This window comes from Neomonachus schauinslandi, chromosome 3 (genome assembly GCF_002201575.2).
Source record: "Neomonachus schauinslandi chromosome 3, ASM220157v2, whole genome shotgun sequence".
Taxonomy (NCBI): Eukaryota; Metazoa; Chordata; class Mammalia; order Carnivora; family Phocidae; genus Neomonachus; species Neomonachus schauinslandi.
In genome coordinates this window covers 18828321-18855726 of record NC_058405.1, presented here as the reverse complement: position 1 = coordinate 18855726, position 27406 = coordinate 18828321, and positions in this window count along the sequence as shown.

Genomic DNA, 27406 nt, shown 5'->3' with positions numbered 1-27406 from the left:
AACTGGCCTCATTGCATAATCTTCTTCCTCCTTAAATTCCCTCATCTCAGTAAATGGCCTCACAAATTACCCAATTTCTCAAGCCAAAAACCTTACAGTTGTCCTTGATTCCTTTCTCATCTCTCATCATATCAAGAAGTCTTACCAACTCTACTTCTAAATGTGCCCTTTTGGAGCATATGTTAATAGAACATCCAGTCTTTCCATCTCCACAGCGATCACCTCAATCCAAGCCACATCATGTCTTCTGAATTGAAATAACTTCCTATTTCATGTCCTGTTTTGACTGTCCTCTCCCAGCAGCCATTGCTCACATACTATGGTGATCTTTAAATTGCAAGTCAGATGTCTCCTTCACCTGTTTAAAAACTCCAAAACTCTTACCATGACCTGGATCTCTCCTCTTCCCACTCCCCTTTCACCTACTGTGCTTTATTTACCCCCATCAGCTTTCTGTTCTGCAAATAAGCAAGTTTCTCCTTTACATTTGCTGCTTCCTTGGGTATGCAGCTGGGGACACTGAGGCCTGAGACCTTTGCCTCGCTGCCTTCTTCTTGTCCTTTAGTTGTCAGCTCAGATGTCAGTTCCTCATTCTGTAATTCCCTGGTTCCTAGTCCAAAGTAGATCTAACCCCTAATCACTCAATGGATGACCCTGGTTGATTTTCTTTAGGGTACTTACCATTTTGAAGTTCTCCTGGTGAATTGTTTCTTATTTACTTGGGTGTCTCTGCCTTCTAGACTGTAGGCTCCATATAGGCAAGGACGGTTCACCATTGTTACTCCACTGCCCCAGACTATTGCCTGGCATATAGCAAAGGTTCTTTAAATATATTTCAAATGAATGTATAAAAGTCAAATAATTGATAGTCTAACATGATAATTCTATTATTGCCATCATTCAGATTATTGGTGTCTTTAGTTCACACAAATTGGAGTAGACTATGGACATTTCAAAGAATGGTGATATGTCCACAATACCAGAGCATGGGTATATTTTTAGTTAATTTGATATTTTTGCCACCTAAATCACTACTATGGGTCTGTAACTTGGGTTACATTTAATGAATGCTTTTTATGAGATGTAATGCTGTAGGACTTATATATATAAAACATAATTTTAGCTTTCTATCAACTGAAAAAATTAAGTGACTTGTCCATTGTCTCATATTGATGTTGCACTAGGCTTGAATCCCAGATTCCTCAGAGCACAAACCTGAGGAAATGAATGTAATCACTCAATTTATATTGAAAGAAATTTAACTTTCTTTCAATGATTCAAATGCAATTATGAAAATATTACTATTCTATAGCACAATGAAAAAATAGTTATTTGAACTGTATGAGTTTTAAAGAATGTGAAGATAGAAGAGTTTCATATTTCTTTATACTTGCAAAGTTATCGTCTCTGTGGAAAAAGCCTAAGAGAACCACCAAGTTTATTTCCTCTTATGCTTATAGAAGATACAAATAAAGTAAGAAAATGCTTTGATGAAAATCACCTGGTTTGTAAGGCTATCCTTTTAACAAGAAGACCAAAATTCTTGCTTCCCCTATGCTTTTTTTTTATTCCAGTATATTTAACATACAGTGTGAAATTAGTTTCAGGTGTACAATATAGTGATTCAATGATTTTATACATTGCTCAGTGCTTATAATGATAAATGAACTCTTTAATCCCCATCACCTATTTCACCTATCCCCACAACCCACCTCCTATCTGATAACCATTGGTTTGTTCTCTATATTTAAGAGTCTGTTTCTTGATTTGTCTCTGTCTCTCTTTTTTCCCTTTATTTGTTTTGTTTCTTAAATCACACATAAGAATGAAATTTTATGGTTTGTCTTTCTCTGACTTATTTATTCTCTTAGCATTATACTCTTTAGATCCATCCGTGTTGTTGCAAATGGGAAGATTTCATTCTTTTTTATGGCTGAATAATATTCCTTTCTATATATAATATACCACTTCTTCTTTATCTATTTATCTATGGAGGGGCACATGATCTGCTTCCATAATTTGGCTACTGTAAATAATGCTGCAGTAAACATAGTGGTGCATATAGCCTTTCAAATTAGTGTTTTCATGGTTTTTTTTGATAAATACCAAGTAGTGAGATTACTGCATCACATGGCAGTTCTATTTTTCAATTTTGAAGAACCTACATACTGTTTTCCAGAGTGGCTGCACCAGTTTGCATTCCCACCCCACCAACAGTGCAGGAGGGTTCCTTTTTCTTCACATCCTCGTCAACACTTCTTGTTTCTTGTGTTTTTGATTTTAGCAATTCTGACAGGTGTAAGGTGATATCTCATTGTAGTTTTGATTTGCATTTTCCTGATGAGTGATGTTGAACATCATTTCATGTGTCTGCTGGCCATCTATATGTCTTCTTTGGAAAAATATTCATGTTTTCTGCCCATTTTTAAATTGGATTATTTGGGGTTTTTTTTGCTGTTAAGTTTGATAAGTTCTTTACAGATTTTGGATATAACTCTTTATCAGATATACCATTTGCAAATAGCTCCCATTCAGTAAGATGTCTTTTAGTTTTGTCAATAGTTTCCTTTGCTGTGCAGAACCTTTTTATTTTGATGTAGTCCCAATAGTTTATTTATGCTTTTGTTTCCCTTGCCTCAGGAGACATATCTAGAAAGATGTTGTTATGGTCAATGTCAGAAAAATTACTGCCTGTGCTCTCTTTAAGAACTTTTATGGTTTCAGGCCTCACATATAGGTCCTTAATCCATTTTGTGTTTATTTTTGTGTATGGTATTAGAAAGTAATCCAGTTTCATTCTTTTGCATGTAGCTCTCCAGTTTTCCCTACATCATTTGTTGGAGAGACTTTTTCCTATTGCATATCCTTACCCTTTTTGTCGACGATCAATTTACCATATAATGGTGGGTTTGTTTCTGGGCTCTCTATGTTTTATTGATCTATGTGTCTCTTTTTGTGCCAAAACCATGCTGTTTTGATTACTACATCTGTGTAGTCCAACTTGAAATCTCGAATTGTGCTCCCTCCACGTTTGTTTTTCCTTTTCAAGAGTCCTTTGGCTATCTGGGGTCCTTTGTAGTTTCATACAAATTTTAGGATTGTTTGTTCTAGTTCTGTGAAAAATGCTGTTGGTATTTTGATAAAGATTGCATTAAGTCTGTAGATTTCTTTGGTAGTATGGACATTTTCACAATATCTGTTCTTCTAATCCATGAGCATGGAGTATCTTTCCATTTGTTTGTGTCATCTTTAGTTTCTTTCATCAATATTTTATATTTTTCATAATATAGGTCTTTCACCTTCTTAGTTAAGTTTATTCCTAGATATTTTATTATTTTTGTTGTAATTGTAAATGGGACTGATTCTTTAATTTCTCTTTCTGCCGCCCCATTATTGGTTTATACAAATGCAACAGATTTCTATACCTTGATTTCGTATCCTGTGACTTTACTGAATTCATTAGTAGCAGTTTTTTGGTGGAGTCTTTCAGGTTTTATATATAGAGTATCATGTCATCTGCAAATGGTCAAAGTTTTTCTTCTTCCTTGCTGATTTGGATACCTTTTGTTTCTGTTTGTTGTCTGATTGCTGTGACTAAGACTTCTAGTACTATGTTGAATAAAAGTAGTGAGAATGGATATCCCTGTCTTGTTCCTGACTGTAGAAGAAAAGCTCTCAGTATTTCCCTATTTAGGATGATAATAGCTGTGGATTTTCATATATGGCCTTTATTATGTTGAGTTATGCTCCCTCTAAACCTACTTGTTGAGGGTTTTTTATCATAAATAGATGTTGTACTTTGTCAAATGATTTTTCTGCATCTGTTGAAATGATCTTACAGTTTTTATACTTTCTCTTATTGATGTAATGTATCATGTTGATTGATTTGTGAATATTGAACCACCCTTGAATCCCTAGAATAAACCCCACTTGATCATGGTGAATGATTTTTTTTCACTTACTGCTAGATTCAGTTTGCTAGGATTTTTTTTACTTTATTTTTTTTAATTTATTATTTTATTTTATTTTATTATGTTATGTTAGTCATCATATAATACATCACCAGTTTTCGATGCAGTGATCCACAATTCATTGTTTTCATACAATACCCAGTGCTCCATGCAGTACATGCCCTCCTTAATACCCATCACTGGGCTAACCCGTCCTCCCATCCCCATCCCCTCTAAAACCCTCAGTTTGTTTCTCAGAGTCCATAGTCTCTCATGGTTTGTCTCCCCCTCCGATTACCCCCCTTCATTTTTCCCTTCCTTCTCCTAAAGTCCTCCATGCTATTCCTTATGTTCCACAAATAAGTGAAACCATATGATAATTGACTTTCTCTGCTTGACTTATTTCACTTAGAATAATCTCCTCCAGTCCCATCCATGTTGGTGTAAAAGTTGGGTATTCATCCTTTCTGATAGCTGAGTAATATTCCATGTATATATGGACCACATCTTCTTTATCCATTCATCTGTTGAAGGGCATCTCGGCTCCACAGTTTGGCTATTGCGGGCATTGCTGCTATGAACATTGGGGTGCATATGGCCCTTCTTTTCACTACATCTGTGTCTTTGGGGTAAATACCCAGTAGTACAATTGCTGGGTCATAGGGTAGCTCTATTTTTAATTTTTTAAGGAACCTCCACACTGTTTTCCAAAGTGGCTGTACCAACTTGCATTCCCACCAACAGTGTAAGAGGGTTCCCCGTTCTCCACAATCTCTCCAACATTTGTTGTTTCTTTCCCTGTCAATTTTTGCCATTCTAACTGGTGTAAGATGGTATCTCAGTGTGGTTTTGATTTGAATTTCCCTGATGGCTAATGATGATGAACATTTTTTCATGTGTCTGTTAGCCATTTGTATGTCTTCTTTTGAGAAGTGTCTGTTCATGTCTTCTGCCCATTTTTTGACTTGGTTATTTGTTTTTGGGGTGTTGAGTTTGAGAAGTTCTTTATAGATCTTGGAAATCAGCGCTTTGTTTGTAGTGTCATTTGCAAATATCTTCTTCCATTCTGTGGGTTGCCTCTTTGTTTTGTTGACTGTTTCCTTTGCTGTGCATAAGCTTTTTATCTTTTTTTTTATTCTTATGTTAATCCCCATACATTACATCATTAGTTTTAGATGAAGTGTTCCATGATTCATTGTTTGTGCATAACACCCAGTGCTCCATGCAGAATGTGTCCTCCTCAATACCCACCACCAGGCTAACCCATCCTCCCACCCCCCTCCCCTCTAGAACCCTGTTTGTTTTTCAGAGTCCATCGTCTCTCATGGTTCGTCTACCCCTCCGATTTCCCCCGCTTCATTCTTCCCCTCCCGCTACCTTCTTCTTCTTCTTCTTCTTTTTTTCTTAACATATATTGCATTATTTGTTTCAGAGGTACAGATCTGAGATTCAACAGTCTTGCACAATTCACAGCACTTACCAGAGCACATACCCTCCCCAGTGTCTATCACCCAGTCACCCCATCCTTCCCACCCCACCCCCCACTCCAGCAACCCTCAGTTTGTTTCCTGAGATTAAGAATTCCTCATATCAGTGAGATCATATGATACATGTCTTTCTCTGTTTGATTTATTTCACTCAACATAATACCCTCCAGTTCCATCCACGTCGTTGCAAATGGCAAGATCTCATTCCTTTTGATGGCTTTTTATCTTGATGCAAAGGTTCATTTTTGCTTTTGTTTCACTAGCCTTTGGAGACGTATCTTGAAAGAAGTTGCTGTGGCCGATGTCGAAGAGGTTATTACCTATGTTCTCCTCTAGGATTTTGATGGGTAGGAATCCATCCAAAGGATGGAAGGAATCCAAAATCTCACATTGAGGTCTTTCATCCATTTTTTTCTTTATCTTTGTGTATGGTGTTAGAGAATGTTCAAGTTTCACTCTTCTATATATGGTTGTCCGATTTTCCCAGCACCATTTATTGAAGAGACTGTCATTTTTCCATTCCATATTTTTTTCCTGCTTTGTCGAAGATTAGTTGACCATAGAGGTGGTGGTCCATATCTGGGCTCTCTATTCTGTTCCATTGGTCTATATGTCTGTTTTTGTGCCAGTACCATGCTGTCTTGGTGATCACTGCTTTGTAATATAGCTTGAAATCGGGTAACGTGATGCCCCCAGCTTTGTTTTTCTTTTTCAACATTTCCTTGGCGATTCGGGGTCTTTTCTGATTCCATACAAATTTTAGGATTGTTTGTTCTAGCACTTTGAAAAATGTCATTGGAATTTTGATCGGGATGGCGTTGAAGGTAGAGATTGCTCTGGGTAGCATAGACATTTTAACAATGTTTATTCTTCTGATCCATGAGCATGGAATGTTTTTCCATCTTTTTGTGTCTTCCTCAATTTCTTTCATGAGTGTCTGTAATTCCTAGAGTATAGATCCTTCACCTCTTTGGTTAGGTTTATTCTGAGGTATCTTATGGTTTTTGGTGCTATTGTAAATGGAATTGTTTCTCTAATTTCTCTTTCTGCAGTTGCATTGTTAGTGTATAAAAAAGCAACTGATTTCTGTGCATTGATTTGGTATCCTGCCACATTACTGAATTGTTGTATGAGTTCTAGTAATTTGGGGGTGGACTCTTGGATTTTCCACATAAAGTATCATGTCATCTGCGAAAAGAGAGAGTTTGACTTCTTTACCAATTTGAATACCTTTTATTTCTTTTTGTTGTCTGATTGCTGTTGCTAGGACTTCTAGTACTATGTTGAACAATCGTGGTGAGAGTGGGCATCCTTGACGTGTTCCTGATCTTAAGGGAAATGCTCTCATCTTTTCCCCATTGAGGATGATACTTGCTGTGCGTTTTTCATAGATGGATTTTATGAACTTGAGGAATATTCCCTCTATCTCTATACTCTGAAGAGTTTTAATCAGAAAAGGATGCTGTATTTTGTCAAATGCTTTTTCTGCATCAATTGAGAGGCCCATATGGTTCTCTCTCCTCTTATTAATATGTTCTATCACATTGATAGATTTGTGAATGTTGAACGACCCTTGCATCCAGGGGATAAACCCTCTTGGTCATGTTGGATAATCCTTTTAATATGTTGTTGGATCCTATTAGCTAGGATTTTGTTGAGAATTTTGGAATCCATATTCATCAGGGATATCAGTCTGACAGTCTCCTTTTTGATGAGGTCTTTGCCTGGTTTGGGGATTAAGGTAATGCTGGTCTCATAGAATGAGTCTGGAAGCTTTCCCTCTATTTCTGTTTTTTGAAACAGCTTCAGGAAAATAGGTATTTCTTCTTTGAATGTTTGGTATAATTCCCCAGGGAATCCATCAGGCCCTGGACTCTTCTTTTTGGGGAGGATTTTGATCACTGCTTCAATCTCGTTACTGGTTATTGGCCTATTCAGGTTATCAGTTTCTTCCTGTTTCAGTCTTGGCAGTTTATAGGTTTCCAGGAATGCATCCATTTCTTACAGGCTGCTTAATTTATTGGCATATAGTTGTTGATAATAATTTCTAATAATTATTTCTATTTCCTTAGTGTTAGTTGTGATCTCTCCCCCTGTCATCCATAATTTTATTAATTTGGGTCCTTTCTCTTTTCTTTTGGATAAGTCTGGCCAGAGGTTTATCGATCTTATTAATTCTTTCAAAGAACCAGCTTCTAGTTTCATTGATCTGATATACTGTGTTTCTGGTTTCTAATTCATTGATCTCTGCTCTAATCTTAATTATTTCTCTTCTAATATGTGGCTTAGGCATCGTTTGTTGCTTTTTCTCTAGTTCTTTAAGGTGTAAAATTAGTTGGTGAATTCGGGATTTTTCTATTTTTTGAGTGAGGCTTGGATGGCTATGTATTTCCCCCTTAGGACTGCCTTTGCAGTATCCCATAGGTTTTGGACCAATGTGTTTTCATTCTCATTGGTTTCCATGAATTGTTTAAGTCTTCTTTGATTTCCTGGCTAACCCAAACATTCTTGAGCAGAGTGGTCTTTAGCTTCCAAGTGTTTGAATTTCTTCCAAATTTCTTCTTATGATAGAGTTCCAGTTTTAAAGCATTATGGTCTGAGAATATGCAGGGAATAATCTCAATCTTTTGGTATCGGTTGAGACCTGATTTGACCCAGTATGTGGTCTATTCTGGAGAAAGTTCTGTGTGTGCTCAAGAAGAATGAGTATTCTATTGTTTTGTTTGTTTGTTTTAATTTTTTTTTTTTTAGATTTTATTTATTTGAGAGAGAGAGACAGATAGTGAGAGAGAGAGCACAAGTGGGGAGGAGAGGGAGAAGCAGGCTCCCCACAGAGCAGGGAGCCCGATGCGGGACTCGATCCCAGGGATCATGACCTGAGCCAAAGGCAGACACTTAACTGACTGAGCCACCCAGGCGCCCAGTATTCTATTGTTTTAGGGTGGAATGTTCTGTATATATCTATGAGGTCCATCTGGTCAAGTGTGTCATTCAAAGCTCTTGTTTCTTTGTTGATTTTCTGCTTAAATGATCTGTCTATTCCTGAGTGTGGAGTATTGAGGTCTCCTACAATTAAGGTATTGTGATCAAAATGACTCTTCATTTTGGTTAACATTTGGCTTATGTAGATGGCTGCTCCCATGTTGGGGGCATAGATATTTACAATTGTTAGATCTTCTTGTTGGATATACCCTTTAAGAATGATATAGTCTCCTTCTGTGTCTCTAACTACAGTCTTTAACTTAAAATCTAATTTGTCTGATATAAGAATTGCTACCCCAGCTTTCTTTTGAGGTCCGTTGGCATGGAAGATGGATCTCCATCCCTTCACTTTCAGTCTGGATGTATCTTTAGGTTCAAAATGAGTCTCTTATAGACAGCATATGGATGGATCCTATCTTTTTATCCAATCTGCAACCCTGTGCCGTTTTATGGGAGCATTTAGGCCATTCACGTTGAGAAGTGATTATTGAAAGATACGAATTTACTGTCATCATGTTGCCTGTGAAGTCCTTGGTTCTATAGATTGTCTCTGTAAATTTCTGTTCTATATTACTCTTGGGGGTCTTTCTCCTTTTATAGAACCCCCCTTAATATTTCTTGCAGGGCCAGCTTAGTGGTCACATATGCTTTCAGTTTCTGCCGGTCTTGGAAGCTCTGCATCTCTCCATCCATTCTAAATGACAGCCTTGCCAGATAACGTATTCTTGGCTGCATGTTCTTCTTGTTTAGTACAATGAATATGTCTTACCAGGCCTTTCTGGCTTGCCAGGTCTCTGTGGATAGGTCTGACATTATTCCGATGTTCCTCCCTCTGTACATAAGGAATCTCTTCCCCCTAACTGCCCTTAAGATGGTTTCCTTGGTTCTAAGATTTGCGAGTTTTACTCTTACATGCCGGGGCGTTGGCCTGTTTTCCTTGATCTTGGGAGGGGTCCTCTCTGCTTCTAGGACACGAATGTTTGTTTCATTCCCCAGATTAGGGAAGTCCTCAGCTACGATTTGCTCAAGTATATCGTCTGTTCCTCTCTCTCTCTCCACCCCCTCAGGGATCCCAATAATTCTGACATTGAAATGTTTCATGGTGTCACTTATTTCTCTGATTCTGTTTTCATGGATTTTGAGTTGTTTCTCCCTGGCCTCCTCTTTTTCCTTCTTTTCTATCAATTGGTCTTCTAGATCACTAATTCGTTCTTCTGCCTCACTTACCCTAGCTGTTAGCTTTCATTTCTGCCCTTAGAGACTCTATGTTGCCATTAATTGATTTCTCCATTCTAGCTATTGTCTTCACAATTGCTGTCCTGAATTCCATTTCCAACATCTTGGTTTTATCAGTATCCATTTGTAAATCTGTGGCAGCAGTCACAGTCACTGAGTCTTTCCTATTTTCGGGGTTCCTCCTCCTAGTCATTCTGTTGGGGGGTGATTGAGGGAATGTACAGAGTCCAAATTATTGACCACAACCCAAGCAAGATGCACCTGTTTTATAGGGATCTTAGGGTTGTTGGCCTCTTGTTCTCCCAGCCAGTATTCTGGGGGAGGGGCCTGCCGAGCTGTTACTCTGGCAACGTTTGGGCAGAGTTGCCCTGCCTCCTGTGCTGGGGGATGGGCTCAGTGAAAATCAGTTTTGGGGGGCTTTTGTTCTCTGGTGGCTTTCCGTGTCTCTTCTGAGAGTCAGAGCAGAAGAGATCGTTTCCAACCCTCTACCTCAGAGCAAAGAGATCACAGTCTGTTCTTCATTGAGTTCTCCAGGCCACACTATCTCCATTTCTGTCTGTCCTGCTATAAACTGCAGCATCCTGGGTTGTGTGCCCCTCAGCAGGGCTCCCAGTCCTCGTCTCCAGGTCAGGGCCCAAGGGCACGTCTCTGCCATTTGTGCTTCTAAAACTGCCACCCACCCCCAGTTCGCCCCCACGGCCCCACCGATCCAGGTTGTGGAGGGCCTGCCATAAAGTCCTTTACCCTCTGCTTCCGATCTGCAAGTCTGTGCCCTGTACGCAGCACAGGAGGCTGTCACTCACCAGCAGTGTAGGATCCCCACGGCTCCCTCTCCCTTCCGTTTATCTTCTGATATGTGCCCATGGAATCACGGCTCCCCGCTTCATACCTCCAAACCAGCCACCTGCGATATTTGGTTTGTAGAGATCCAGATATATCTTCTTACATCTCAAGATGATTTCGTGGGTGTTCAGTGTGTTCTGGTAGAGATCCAGCTCAATTCTGGGGACCGGTTGGAATAGGGTCCCCTACTCCTCTGCCATCTTTTCCTACCCCCAGTTTGCTAGGATTTTGTTGAGGATTTTTGCATCTGTGTTCATCAGAGATATTGGCCTATAGTTCTCTTTTTTCTTTTCTTTTCTTTCTTTGTGTGTGTGTGTGTGTGTGTGTGTGTATGGTGTCTATCTGGGTAATTCTGGCCTCACAGAATGAATTTGGAAGTTTTCCTTCCTCTTCTATTTTTTTGGAATATTTTTAAAGAAAAGGTATTAACTTGTCTTTAAATGTTTTGTAGAATTCATCTGTAAAGCTGTTTGGCCCTGGACGTTTGTTTATTGGGATTTTTTTTGATTGCTGATTCAACATCATTGCTGGTAATCTGTCTACTCAGTCTGTCTCTTTCTCGTTCAGTTTTGGGAAGTTATATGTTTCTAAGAATTTGTCCATTTCTTCTAGGTTGTCCAATTTGTTGACATGTAATTTTTCATTATATTCTCTTATAACTCTTGGTATTGCTGTGGTGTCAGTTGTTATTTCCCTGTCTTTCATTTCTGATTTTGAGTCCTCTCTCTTTCTCTCTTTCTCTCTCTTTTTTTTTTTTTTTTGGATGAGTCTGGCTGAAGTTTTATCAATTTTGTTGATCTTTTCAAAGAATCATCTCCTAGTTTCATTAATCTGTTTTCTTGGGTTTTGTTTAGTTTCTGTTTCATTCATTTCCACTCTACTTTATCATTTTCTTTCATCTACTGGTTTTGAGTTTTGTTTGTTCTTCTTTCTAACTCCTTTAGGTGTAAGGTGAGGTTGTTTATTTGAGACTTTTCTTACTTCTTGAAGTAGACCTTTATTTAGCTATAGCCTTTCTCTTAGAACAGCTTTTGCTGCATCCCAAAGGTTTTGGACCACTGTGTTTCCATTTTCATTCATCTCCATGTATTTTTTTATTTCCTCTTTGATTTCTTGTTGACCCATTCATTGTTTAGTAGCATGTTATTTAACCCCATGTGTTTGTGCTCTTTCCAGATTTTTTCTTGTGGTTAATTTCTAGTTTTATAGTGTTGTGGGCAGAAAAGATGCATGGTATGATTTCAGTCTTTTTGAGTTTTTGAGGCTTGTTTTGTGGCCTAATATGTGATCTATTCTGGAGAATGTTCCATGTGCACTTGAAAAGAATGTGTATTCTGCTGTTTTAGGATGGAATGTTCTGAATATATCTGTGAAATCCATCTGGTTCAATGTGTCATTCAAAGCTACTATTTCCATGTTGATTTTCTGTTTGAATGACCTGTCCACTCATGTAAGTGGGGTGTTAAAGTCCCCTACTGTTATTGTATTACTACTCTTGATTATTTCCTTTATGCTTGTTATTAATTGCTTTGTGTATCTGGGTGCTCCCATGTTGGGTACATAAATATTTACAGTTATATTTTCTTGTTGGATTTTTCCCTTTATGATTATATAGTGCCCTTAGTCTCTTGTTACAATCTTTGTTTTAAAGTCTATTTTGTCTGATATAAGTATTGCTACCCCAACTTTCTTTTCACATCCATTGGTATGATAAATACTTCTCCATCCCTTCAAATTCAATCTGCATAGGTCTTTAGGTCTAAAATTAGCTCTTGTAGGCAGTGTATAGATGGGTCTTGTTCTTTTATCCATTCCATCATCCTGTGTCTTTTGATTGGATCATTTGGTCCATTTACATTCAAAGTAATTATTGATACGTATTCATGTATTGCCATTTTATTACTTGTTTTATGGTTGTTTTTGTAGTTCTTCTCTATTCCTTTCTTCCTGTGCTCTCCTCTCATGATTAGTTGGCTTCCTTTACTGATATACTTGGATTCCTTCCTCTTTATTTTTTGCATATCTATTACTGGTTTTTGATTTGTCATTACCATTAGGTTTATATACAACATCTTCTGCATATAGCAGTCTATATTAAGTTGATGGTCATTAAGTTACATCTCTCTCCCCCATGTTTTAGGTATATGGTGTCATACTTTATATCCTTTTTTTTGTGAATCCCTTGACTGATTCTTACATATATACTTATTTTTATTGCTTTTGTGCTTCCTACTTTCCTTACTCTTACTTAAGGTCTTTCCTTTCCACTAAAAGAATCCCTTTTAACATTTCTCATAGGATTGTCTTACTGGTCATGAATTTCTTTAACTTTTGTCTGGGAAACTCTTTCTCTCTCCTTTTTTCTGAATGAGAACCTTGCTGGACAGAGTATTCTTGGCTGCAGATTTTTTTTTCCTTTCACCACTTTGAATATATCATGCCACTCCTTTTTGGCCTGCAAAGTTTGGGCGGAAAAAATCTGCTGATAGCATTTTGGGGTTTCCCTTGTATATAACTGTTTTCTTTTGTCTTACTGCCTTTAAAATTCTCTATCACTACTTTCTGACATTTTAATTACTCCGTGTCTTGGTGTGGACCTCCTTGGATTGACTTTAGGGAGGGGGGCGGGGGGGGGGGTTGCTCTCTGTGTCTCCTAACTCTGAATTTCTATTTCCCTCTCCAGATTCTGGAAGTGTTCAGCAGTTATTTCTTCAGATAAATGCCCCCCCCCCTTCCTTTTCTCTCTCTTCTCCTTCTGGGATCCCTATAATGTGAATGTTATTATGCTTGGTGGAGTCATGGAGTTGCCTAAGTCTGTTTTCCTTTTGCATAATTTTTTTTCTCTCACCTACTCAGCTTGATAACTTTCCATTACTCTGTCCTCCAGGTTGCTGATTTGTTCTTCTGCTTCCTCTAGTCTATTTATTCCATCTAGTTTATTTTTAATTTCTTTTTTTTTTTCATCTTTGGTTCTTTTTATCTCTTTGTTAAGGGTCACACTGATATTCTCCACTCTTCTCAAGTCCAGTGAGTATCTTTATGATTATTACTTTAAATTCCCCATCAGGCATATTACTTATCTCCATTTTGCTTAGGTCTCTTGCTATGGTTTGTCCTGTACTTTCATTTGGGACATATCCCTCCATCTCCTCATTTTGTTTCTTTGCATCTGTTTCTGTGTTTTAGGAAATTCAGCTACATGTCCTGCTCTTGAGAGTAGTGGCTTTATGAAGTAGAGGTTCTATAGTTCTTTGCAGTGCATGTCCCCTGTTCAGCAGAACCTGGCACTTCAGGGTTGTTTCCTAGGGGTATTGAGTGTGCTCTGCTGTTGTGGGTGAGCCACTTCTCCCTTCAGTACAATCACCTAGTTCTCTTTGCCTGTTGTGGGCAGTGTTTGGTCCCTGTGGTGTTAGTGGGCCAGTCTGGAGCCATCTTGGGCTTGAGTTGAGTCAGACCAGGCATTTGTGAGATACAGTAGCACCAAACTGCAGGGCTCTTTCCCTGTGTTGTCCCCTGAGCTTTCTTTGGTGTGTGGGGCCTACAGTCGGACCAGATGTCTGCCCCCAGCCCACTGCTGGGGCCACAGTCTGATGACTGGTGTGTGTGGTTACCTTTCCCTCTTCCTGGGGCAGAAGTCTCTTTGGAGTGGTGCTGGCCCCTATTGGGGCTGCTTGCACACTGCCAGGCTTCTGGCAACTTTGGATTGGCTCTGGCCAAGAGCATATTAGAGGGAGCAGATCCACAGTGTGTGCAGGTTGGGGCACAGTGTTTTTTGCAAAGTTTGTGTCAGTCCTCTGGGGGGGGGGGGGACCTGGGGAGCTGGATTGGGGCAGGCCTTACTGGAGGGGGTGGATACTCTGAAGTGCAGGTAGGTGGGGCAGGGTTGTTAGCAAGTTACGTAGTGAGTATTTGCTGTGCTGGTTTGGGCAGGTGGCCATGAGTTTATATTGGGAGCTGGGAAAGGAAATAGTGTCTGCCTGCTCCCTTGTTCCTGAAGGAGTCTCCCAAGGATCTCTGTCCTTTCAGGACAAGCTCTGAAATGAGCAAAAAACTCTCTCTCCCATCTGCCCTTGCCCCAGGCATTTTTCAAACTGCTGCTTCTATGCTATATCCCAGAGGGGCTGTTTGTTGTGCTGTGTCTTTAAGGGTGGGGACTCAGTTTCCTCTTGCCCTCCCAGTTCTCCCAGAGCTGAGCCCACTGATTTTTAAAATTATAGGTTTTAAGTCCTGCTGGTTGTAAGCACTCATGAAATTCAGCCCCTCTGGTTTTCAAAGCCAAATATTATGGGGATTTGCCTTCCCCATGTGGGCTTCTAGGTGTAATAGTCTGTTTCTCTCCCCTCTCCACAAGTGCAGGATCCTCCCTCCTTTGGATAGTCCTGAGGGCCTATTATCTCCCCACTGCGTCTCTGCCCTTCCTACTCTCTTCGTTGTGGCTTCTTCTCTACATTTAGCTGTGGAGTTTGTTCTGCCAGTTTTCTTCTGGTATAATATTTATAAGAGTATTAACCCTGTTATAGTGAAGAAAATCCAGATTACTTATCAGGACAAAACAATTTTTATGTAGTTCAGTTAAAACTATAAGAAAACAATGTATTGCAACCAAATTGGTGTTGGACAAGTCTCCTGAATAGATCAAAAGGGTGAACAAGATGAAAGCCTCAGACTGTCTCATGGGCTATTTATGTGCCTCTTTAAAGACTCTCCGCCACTTTGGGCTAAATACCTTTTTTTTTTTTTTTTTTTTTTTTTTTGCTTTTTCATTTCTTTATTATGTTGCAATAAAGTGTGAAGTCTCCTCAAAAATGACATTAACACACACAAAAAATAGAATTTTAAATCAAAAAGTTGTCTTGAGGTTTTATTTTCAGCTCTTCCCATCAACACCTCTTAATGCTGACTATATTTAGCGAAACTTCCTTTATAAGTATGTAATGACCCTTTCAGCTATAACTATCCCTGTTAATCTTAACTGCTAAAGTTTGAGGTGTGACTTTTCACATACCAAAAGTATTTTATTTTTTGAAGTGTCAAATCCTTCTTTTAATTGCTGGCTTTACCCAATGGCTAAAATCTTCTCAAAAAGTATTATAAAATAAGCTATTTCAAAAATATTACCAAAGGATTTTAAAATAAAATATTTTTTAAATTCTAAATGCACACTGGGATGCCTGGATGGCTCAGTCGGTTAAGTGGGGTGCCTTTGGCTCAGGCCTGATCCCAGGATCCTGGGATCGAGCCTCACATCAGGCTCCTTGCTCAGCAGGGAGCCTACTTCTCCCCTGCCTGCCATTTCCCCTGCTTGTGCCTGCTCCCTCTCTCTCTCTCTCTGTCAAATAAATAAGAAATAAATAATCTTTAAAAAAAGTATAAATGCACCAATATGTGCTAAATATAGAAAAGTTAGGTCTGCAGAATAGTTATTTGAAACAATTTGAATGTCTCTTTTCAGATTTCTTTAAACAATATTACAATGGCAAAAAAATGGTTAATTTTCTGAAAGATACAAAAGAAAGAAATCTAAACAGTCCATATGTAAGTCCCATGGCCATGTAAAAATTACTGCATCCATAATAATGATAACCGTAGAGAAAAATTAGCATTTGAAAATTTTTCTAATGAATGTAGTAATATACAATGATGCCATCACTTCCAGTGTATATTACTTAAGTGATTTTCAGTAACTTAATTTTACTAAATCTTTTTTTTTTTTTTTAAGATTTATTTATTTGAGAGAGAGAGTATGCACACAAGAGTGAGAACACGGCGGGGGACGGCAGGGGGAGGGGGAGGGGCAGAGGGAGAAGCCGACTCCCCACTAAGCAGGGACCCTCCCTCCCCCGCAATGCAGGACTCCATCCCAGGACCAAGGGATCATGATCTGAGCTGAAGGCAGACACTTAACCAACTGAGCTACCAGGCACCCCTTTACTAAATCCTTCTCTATTTCTCAATCGCAAAACCACCGCACAGTGAAGGGAAAGCTGTCTTTGCAAGAGGCCACTTTGTGGCTGATACAGAACATGCAGACTAGCGTGAATGGGGCTTATGTTGAGTCCTAGCTTATGGACTGAAACAGGGAGGGCTGAAATCTAACCAGAACAGCCTATACTAGGCTATATCCTTTATCAGCACATCAAGAAACAAGCTTGGAGGCTCAAGTCCTAAAGCTCCTCCACAGGGAAGGTACTACTGACATTCCTTGTTTCCTTTAATCCTCCTAGAAACCCTGTCTGTTGGATTCTGGTATGGTTCTGATGTTACAGATAGAAGATATTGAGGCACAAACAGCCAGTTAGTCATGAGCAAGGGTTTGAACTAAAGATCTCTTTGGTTGTTGGTGCAGGTTCGTTCTACTGATCGTACTTCCTTTCCAAACACTGGAGAACTGAGAGATTTACAGAGAGGTTGAGAGAGACAAGATAGTGTTTCTCAGTCATTTTATGAATAAATAATGGCATGTGTGCATATGAATATGTATATACACACCCTGAGAAAGAGAGAGAATATACATATATGTAATGATATACCCATGGTTGAGTAGAAAATAGCAATTTTTAGGAACAAATGTAAAAAAATGTAAATATAAAGATTAAAAAACAGGAGGATTAACACTAAATTGCTTATTCAGAAAAGAGGATTTTTTTTTCCTATAAAGTTCCATACTTGAAATCACTTCTCCACAGTATTTAGGTCATCTTTCATTCACATTAAGAGAAATTAATTGCTTTCCATTTCAATTTATTTTTTCTTCAAGCTAGCCAGTTTTTTTCCTAATATTATAGACTCATGCTTCACAGACACTGTCAACTAAAAAAAATGTTTAACTTAATGACAAGGAAGGAATGAAAGGATTAAGAATTTGAACTTTATCCTCACACTGCCTGGATTCAGACCAACTGTACATCAGTTTTCTCTCCTGTAAAATGGAATTTGTGAGGATTAAATGAGAAGATACAAATAAAGCACTTAAGACATCTGATAAACATTAAATTGTAGACTTTACATCAGAATAACGCACAGAAGTGAGCATTTGAATATCTTTGATAATAAAACTGCATCAATGGTCAGTAATTCATACTAGATCTTCACTGGATTGTGGAATCAATTCTCTAGTGAATAAAGTATTCATTGCCAATTGCCCTACATCTTACAATAAGATTTTCTTAAAGTTGAAAGATACTCTCTAGGTACAACTGCCCCATGTCTCTTGATCTTAAAACATACTCTACACCATTCATGAATTACTTCATTTAGGCATTTGGAAGTGTCAAACCAACAAAACACAGACTAACAATATCCCTAATATAACATCATGAAAGATTTACTCATAAGTAAACAATAGAATCTTGAGAAGCACCTTCCTGAAGTATGACTATTTTGAAAGTCTGAAAAGAATAATAAGGCTCTGTAAGCTAAGCATTTAACCTCTGAAATTCCTGGTTTCGTGAGGTTAGATTAAGAATGATGTGGTTAAACAATTAATGCCCAAGATTCCAAGAGTAAGACTGCATTGCCCCAGAGCAACAGCTAGCATTTAGTCAGAGCTAAGGGCTTTTTGACCACTTATTTATGACCCTTGGCCTTTAACTGCCTGAAAGGGCCCCTGTCTGCTAATGGTGGGACATACCAAAGAATGAAGATGTGGCATATTCCACTCCTAGGACTTGTGGAATGTGGGTGGGGTTTCCATTACTCAGCTGGTTTTGTTTTATATGCAGCTAGTACTTTGTCATAGGATTAAGTAAACTTTCATTTACAACTAAAGTATTGTAACATGTGCGTGTGCCCATTGCTTTGCATGATTAAGTCAAACCTGAGGATAGTTGGGTTTGTTTGTTCTTGGGTTTGTTAGTTGTCAGTAATAGCGGAATTACTTTAGGTACCTACAGGAATTTCAGATATCCTAGGTATGGTAGGATAATATATCTAATAGAGATATTATACTAATACCTATTATATGTGTGTGTGTGTGTGTGTGTGTATAATTTCTTATTTACCAAAACCTAGACTATGCACAGACAAGTGCTCAGTAAATATCTGTTCACTGAGTAAAGAAATGAATAAGGCAAGATATTATACTAATACCTATTATATATATGTGTGTGTGTATATATGCATGTGTGTATATATAAGGAAAAAATATATATATGTATATATAATGAATAAGGCAAAGCTTTGAGGTAACTGACTTAGGAAGGAAAAAGGAAAGATTCAGGGTAGAGGTGAAGAGGAAAAAAGAAGTAGCAACCTATTAGGTAAGTGTAACAACATGGTGCCAAAAGGCACAGAAAATTAAATATCCAACTAATTCAACACAAATTTTTAGTCACATTTCATGTGCACTATTTTCCACATTTCAGTCTTTTTTTTTTTCTTTCACTATTCACCATATTTAGGCAACACCTATGTGTTATTTTTCTTTAAATGAACCTTAAATGGACTCACTTTTTAAAAATGTGCCCCGTTCTACACAGTGTTACCTGTCAGATCATGGGTTTGATTCTTCATTAGTATTTCTCAAACTTTGATATGTGCCCAAGTCACTCGGGATAAAACTAAAATGAAGATTTCAGTGCAGTAAGTCTGGGTGGGGCCCATTTCCGCATTTCTCATGAGCTCCCAGGTGAGGCTAAGAAGCACACTTTGAATATCGAGAAGCTATATATATACACACACACAAATACATGCTCAAATCCTTAACTAGCAGTGTTTTAAAATATATCTTTATGTCATGTAAAATCCTCTCATGTACCCCAACCAGTAGCAAATCTAACACTATAAATAGACACTCTGCTGGGTTTGCAAAAAAGTGCTTTAAGTGTCCTTTGTATTCAGGGAATTCACTGTCAAGAAGAAGGGTATTTATGTAAGAAACCAAGATAACATGTGCTATGCTATTCCAGAGTTCTGTACAAAACGCTCTGAGAAAATCCTACAAAGTTTGGGAAAGGCCATGGAAGAAGCTTGTCTGAGCCTGACAGAGGCAGAGGAGAACCTTTCCCGGGGAGCCCAGAATGCAAGCTGTGTCTTGCCTGCCACCATCGCACCACCACCACTGCTGTGAGGCTCTGCCCATGCAAAGGAACCCAGCTGAGGTGACATGGGCTCTCCCATGGGCTGGGCCCTCCACACAGTCTCTCACGGCATTAGCCTGAGTAGGGGCTCTTGGTGAAACCATCTCCCCCCAGATGGAGGATAGGTAGCCTTTTGGGACTTCATCTGCTTGGAAAAGGTCCCTTGTTCTTTTCTTTTAATAGGCCCCTTTTTCTAATCCTTCTTCCTGAAGGAGCATCTGTATTCTCGGTTGTACAGACACCGTAGAACCATACACTGTGAATTATGAGCATAATTTCTTGCCAAGTGAGTTTCAATTTCCTTCCCCTTTCTGAACTTTCCCTCCCATTATTATCAAGTAAAAGGATGGATAATTTAGGGGGCAGTGGCATAAAGAAGCTCCAGTCCTTGCTCTCAGAGACACAGTAGCTCCTGCAGTATTCTTCCTATTTACTCTCTGCCATAGACAAAAGAATGGCTCCCCCAAGATGTCCATGTTCTAATCTCTAGAACCTGTGAATTCATGGTGGTACACGACAGAGGGGAATTACAGTTGCAGGTGGAATTAATGTTGCTAATTGGCTGACCTTAAAGTGTCCTGAGATGTCCAGGTGAGTCCCATGTAATCACAAGTTTTTTTGTTTTTTTTTTTAAAGCGGAATAGGGAGGCAGGAGAGGAGGTCAGACTGATGTGATGTGAGAAGGACTGGACACAAGTCTTTGCTGGAAGAGGAGGCCAAAGCCAAGGACTGTAGGCAGCTTCTAGATGCTGGAAAGGGCAGGCAGCTGATTCTCCCACAAAGCCTCCAAAAGTAGCCCAGCCCTGCCAACACCTTGATGTTAGCCCAGTGAGACCCACATCAAACTTCTGACCCACAGAATTGTAAAATAATAATTTTGTGTTAAGCCGCAAAGACTGTAGTATTTTATAACAGCAGCAATGGAAATCAGTACCCCCTTTCTCTGGTCCCAGAGATACCCCTCTGTTTTGCCTCTTTTGTTTCCAGGACGCTACCCTTTCCTGATTTTATATCTTTTACCTCTCCTTCACCGTCTCTTTTGTTAAGTTCTCTTTATTATGTCTAAAAATTCACTCTTCCCCAAGTTACACAGTTGGTCCTCTTTTCTCTAAAGGAATCAGATTTGCTGAACAGAGCCCAGATTCAGCTTGCAGATATGTTTTCTTTGGCCTACAGTGTTTTTCACAAGCCAAATTGAAATGCATTTAGGTGAGATATGTGTCCTCTGGTTTTCCATAACTCACAGTGTTCCATACTGCATTTCACCTGACCTACTTCCCTGGTTTACATTATTTGCTTTGTCCTTAAAGGTTTTGAGTTGAAGATGCCACTTTTAAACCCTAAATGTGCATTAAGACATTAAGATGTCACATTAAAAAGGATTCTTGGGTCAAATAGGTTTAGGAAATGCCAAGTTAGACAAAGTAAGGTAAGCTGTTAATAAGTCAGGAATTGACAGCCTTGATTATGCTGGGTACCACATATCTTTGTACATATACCTGTGTCCAGGTATATCTAGCAATATAGCTATATACACCAGATAGCTGTCTATAGCATGCAGCATCTCCCAAATTTATGTTCCCATGGAACTAGTGGAGCATCTTATAGGTGGAATATTCCAAGTGTACACATTGAGATTTACTGTTCAGTATACTCTTCTCATCTCTTCCCATTACTGTAGCCATGACTCATACATTGATGACTTCCCCAACCCATAAATATAATAAATCAAACACTTATAAAGCATATACTGTGTCACGTGCTATTCTAAGTGCTCCACACCTACAAGCTGATTCACAACACTGATATGATAATAGGCATTGTTCTCATCTTTATTCTATAGGTGAAAAAACTGTGACCTAGGGAGCTTGTCATGTGTCCTCTGTCACACAACTAGAAGGTTGCAGAGCTGAAATGTGAACTCAACTTGCTCTGGAGTCTGTGCACTGACCCGCACCTCCATCTCCCATTCACCCTGCTCTTGAGCTGAAGCTGTGGGTCCAATGTAAGAAAACACTTTCTACCAGAGGTGGTTGAAAAATACAGCAAGCCATCTCAGATCAGGTTGAATTCACTGCCTCTAGAGATGTTCAAGAAGAGTCTGAAGGAAAAGTAGGAGTTTCATAATCCTTTAACTGATGGGGAGCCCTCAAAAGTATCTCATCAGGAAAGCGATAGGTATTTTTTATATTCTAAGTGATTTGAAAGAAATGAATCAGATGGTAGTCTTGATCTACTGTGTGTTGACTCAGGCAAGCCTCTATTGCATCTTCTCTTCCTCCTCCTTTCCACTAGGTGGCACCAGAACTCAAAATCAGGCCTCTGGAAAAGGCTATCTGTTCTAAGCCTTTATTGTAGAATGGATGACTTGTATAAAGATATTTGATGTGATGTGAACATATCAGAAAATATTTTTATTGCCAATTCCTAATATACCTCTTCATTCACCCTAGAGTATTTTTCCAGTAGTTAACAATTTTCAGCTTAACTGACTGTAACATTCTGAGTAAGAGCTTCTGGGGCCATGCCAGTTTAGAGTACTATTGTAGACCAACCTAGTAACATTGTCCTGCAGAAATTGCTAATAGTCAGCTGGAAGTTGATACAGTGGAATTTATTCAACTCTTGATGGCTTCAGTAAGGGTGGAACTGTTCTAATTCACAAGACAGGGAGGATTTTCAGGTGGCCGGTTGAATTACCTCCTAGACACTTAGCTCTGGTTAGAGTTGGAAGGGGTGCAAGCCTGTGCTAACTTATTACGTAATTCTTCAGGAAAGAAATACGAGAGCCCAGTATATTGTCCCCTCCTTGCTTCCGGAATGCCTTTCTCAATATAAACTAGTTTACGTGGAAGAGAGGGTTCCTCCTTTACACATTTCTTAATTGGAACTTCTTTCTCAGTGCTACGGTTCTGCTTTTGTTTTGTCTTTTGAAAGGATGTGGGAAAGTAGACTTTCAATTTGTTGACAAGTTAGTGTTCTCACAAATCTATATAAAAAGCAGTCATTTCTGATCATTTGTAAGTATGTATATAGTGACAAAAATACCCATAAATTGAGATTCCTATTTTAAACCTCTAAGCCTAGTTCATAGGATTCAAAGAAAGGCATATCTCCCACATCACAGGTAAGTGGGCACATGGCATTTTTTCCTAATCCTTCAAACTGAAATTTGAGGAGGAAACGCAAAGTTAGTGAACATGTCACAAAGGAGGTATTGTTTAAAGATAAATAGGCTTTTGTCTAAATACAATAGTCTCAATTTTTCCCTGATTCTAAAGAAAATGAGAAAAGATGTATATATTCTACTTAATGTTGTTTATTTGAAATTTTTATGCTTTAGTTTCCCCAAACCTGCTTCTTCCAAGATGGGAAATAGAAGACAGAGGCTAAAATAGATGATAGAATTATGGACTTAGATAAATAATTAATGACCTGGAGTAATTAGCTGGAAGATGTTTAATCATTAATCTGTCCGAGTCATCACAGGCATTTGAGCCTACCCACAAAATATTGCACTAATTATGAGTGTATATATTTTATCAAAATGGAAATTAATATATGATGAGAACCAGCACTTCGAAAAATTAAAATAGGGAGCAAGTCTGTTTAGTTTACTCTTTGTTAAACAGAATTTTGCTTTTCTTTATTTTACCTAATAAGAAAAAAGTTGTATAAACTCCATGTTTGACTTCTTGGTTAGGGAGGCAAAGTAGTTGGCTAGTTTTTCTTTAGGGACTTTTTTGGGGGTGGGGGGAAGCAAAAACAAAAAACACCTCATTATTAAAGTATCTGGTGAACAATTAGTGTTCTTTCAGAGGACTTGAAGGAAAAAAAAATGTCCTTTAACATAATGCTAAGTTTTGCAATTTATGGCTGTGTTCTTCAATGTGGTGTTTTCCAATACAATTTTATTACAGGCTCTAAATTATACTTTCACAGGAAAGGTCTGTCTTTAAACTTTTAGGTCAGAATTGTTCAGATCTTTTCACACTGAATCAATCAGGTTTAAAGCTGGCAAAATCCTTGGCAGCCTTGTAAATCTTTCAAAAGATGTTATCCAATTACCCTTCATGGGCCACAGGATTCTACAGCGTGACTATTTCCTTCTCTATGAGGAATTAAGTGCTCATGAGAGGTTAGAAACCAGTGGAGTTGAAAAGTAAGGTTCTGCATTTTTCCTCCAGTTCACATGGTAAAGATAGAGCCGCAGCTACTAATACATCCTGAGATCTGCCAGACATTCTGACCTCAACAGTGGCCCTCGCATCATTGATGTTTTATATTTGTTTCAAACTAAACAAAAATAAAAATAAAAATCCACATTATAATAATTCCAGAATGGTTCCTGTTACAAAACCTTATTTTGGATCTGTATTAAGAACTTAGCTTTGAGGATATATCCCCGATAGAAAGCATAAGAGATTACTATTGCTTTCAGTTGTTCTTTCAAGGAAAACAAATTTTTAGGTACATTCGGTAAATACACATGGGACTGAGAAAGAAAATAACAAAAAGATAAATGTACCTCTTTGGTTTGGGTTTTGAACTTTTAAAAAATGTGCTTATTTTCCTTTTAAAAAACACGTATTAATCTCTGTTAGTTCCTCCTACTCTAGGTTGCCAATATAGAAGACTAATAAAAAGCTAAGGAGACATTCAATTTATATAAAAGCCTATTTCATGCCACTTGGTTTCAAGGGGAAAAATAATCACGGGCAGAATCATTTTGAAATAATTTTTCAAGGAAAAAATGTGAACAGGGGTATAGATTCCTTCACAGAAGTTAGGAAAGCATTGCTCTCCTTTGTGATGTAAAAAGCCAGGGTGGAGGTTATGGGATTCCAGTTGCACCTTTGACCTCAAAGCCTCTGGAGTAGGTCACTTGTCATGACCTTTGACCTTTGGCAAATCACGACCCTGACTATCTATCTGTTTTGCTTGATTTTTTACTACCTATAACAAAAGGTCCCCCCCCCCCTCGCTGGAATACATAAACAGAAGTCATATAAACGTTTGAAAATAGTTTATCAGCCAACAATCTGGCCAAGAGAGGATAAGTATCAAAAACAAAAAAAACAAAGGAAAACACAAAGCATGAAGGCAAAAGCTCTAACATTTAACGTGTCCTCTAGTGGAGTAGATTGATTTCAGGGACTACAGCGCGAACAGTTGGCCACATGTTTCCTCTTTTAGAATCTTTGTTTTCTTTGATTTAAAACGTGATGTGGCAAGAGGTAGGAAGGTCAGTGTTCTTATAAATTGTGATTCTGATTCTTTGCAGGACAGTCATTAAATATTGTAGACAGCACCCCTGCAGCTGCTTGTTCATCGACACTTCCTTTTAGCCACTATCTAGATTGCTTCCATCTCCAAAGAAATGCAGTTCCTCTTATCAGGAATGTGAATGAAAGGTGAATATGTATATACATTGGGAGTAAAATGTAGTATTGGAGCCAATTCAAGTACAGATGAGGAAGCCAGGCGGGTTTGTAGTTTTTGTTTCTTCATTATTTATTTATTTATTTTTAATTTAAATTTGATTAGCCCACATACAGTACATCATTAGTTTCAGATGTAGTGTTCAATGATTCATCAGTTGCGTACTTAGTTAACATACAGTGTATTATTAGTTTCAGGGGTAGAATTTAGTGATTCATCAGTTGCATGTAATACCCAGTGCTCATTACATCAAGTGCCCTCCTTAATACCCATCCCCCAGTTACCCTGTCCCCCATCCCCCTCCCCTCCAGCAACCCTGTTTGTTTCCTATAGTTAAGAGTCTCTTATGGTTTGCCTTCCTCTCTGTTTTTATCTTATTTTATTTTTCCTTCCCTTCCCCTATGTTCATCTGTTTTGTTTCCTAAATTCCCCATGAATGAAATCATACGGTATTTGTCTTTCTCTGACTGACTTATTTCCCTTAGCATAATACCGTCTAGTTCCATCCACATTGGCAGTTCAGTTTTAAAAATGTATATAGAAGCCCTCTGGATTGAATATTCAATTACTTACTCTGTACAATTCTGAATCCTAAATATTACTTAGTCTTTGTGATATCAACTGTTAAGAATCTATTTAATAGGGCGCCTGGGTGGCTCAGTTGGTTAAGCGACTGCCTTCGGCTCAGGTCATGATCCTGGAGTCCCTGGATCGAGTCCTGCATCGGGCTCCCTGCTCAGCGGGGAGTCTGCTTCTCCCTCTGACCCTCCCCACTCTCATGTGCTCTCTCTCATTCTCTCTCTCTCAAATAAATAAATAAAATCTTTAAAAAAAAAAAAAAGAATCTATTTAATACACACTCCTGATTGGTAAAAATCAAATGATTTCAATTTTTAGAAGTTTTCCTTTCTAATACTCTAACTTGTTTGTTTGCTTGCTTGTTTGTTTTAAGCAAATAATGAGGTGGGGAAGGTTAAGGTATAAACTAATAAAGCATCAAAAGGGCTCAACACAGCAAAAAAATGATGAAAACAAATGGAATCTCTTGAATTATAATATTCTGGGATTTACCACTTAAGAAATACTTTTATGGTTATTTATTTCCTAGCTAACATGGAGATTCTTATTTTTTTTCTTTTTGCATTAAAATAGAAGTTTTTTCGGGGCGCCTGGGTGGCTCAGTTGGTTAAGCGACTGCCTTCAGCTCAGGTCATGATCCCAGGGTCCTGGGATCGAGTCCCACATCGGGCTCCCTGCTCTGCGGGGAGCCTGCTTCTCCCTCTCCCACTCCCCCTGCTTGTGTTCCCTCTCTCGCTGTGTCTCTCTCTGTCAAATAAATAAATAAAATCTTTAAAAAAAAAAAAAAAAATAGAAGTTTTTTCATATTTATTTGGGGCACAGTCTTATTTTTAGCTATCTTCACAGGCTTTTAGCATTCATTCATAATCCATCTTTTTTTTTTTCCTGACAGTTTCTCTTTGTCTAAGGATCAAAGGAAATATTTGATAATTTGAAAATACAGTGAGAGCTAGTACTTTGATGAAGTTAGGTCTGGGTGGGCCAATATACCTGGTTCAATCAGAATTTAGAAGAAAAATTAAGTTTGCAAAAAAAAAAAAAGAGTTTGCGAGATACTCAAACAAATCTAGTTAAAACCTTTGCAACAAAGATTTTCGATATTCATAATTCATTTAAAAGTGAGTTGAGTGAGGGGCACCTGGCTGGCTCAGTTGGTAAGAGCATGTGACTCTTAATCTCAGGGTCGAGTTCAAGCCCCACATTGGGTGTGGGACCTACTTAAAATAAAAAAGAATAATAATAAATAAATAAATTTTTTAAAAATTATGGAAGTTGAAAACAAAATTCCTCTTAAAAATCTTAGCACAAAGCTGTTTATAGACGTATATCTGCAATCTATACTGTTCATGATCTCTAGACAGAATGGATTGAATAAAAAGTTGTCTGAATGTTAAAATATTACCCTTTCTGAGTTAAAGGTAGAGTAACTTGGAGGGGCTACAAACTGTACATTGGTATGCTATCTGAATGTCTTGTCACATACTGTGCTTTCTGAATCCCCTTTTTCCTAATTTTCACATCTATCGCTGCAATACCAAAAACTTCCTACAGTGATCAGGATCCTTTCCCCTCAGATCTCAGCTAAGAGTCCTATGGCTGCAATTTAGAAATCTCAGAATTTAATCTTCATTATCTTTCCACTGGAATATTTATGATTTCCTGTACCGCTAGTCTTCAGTAACACTTAACCATATGGAAATTTGGGGGAATTGTTGCATACTTTCCTGAAAAGGTTTTTAAGTCTGGAAGTTGAGTTGAAAGAAAACAAATCAACTATTTAATTTCACAGAAATCTGTAATACATGTCATT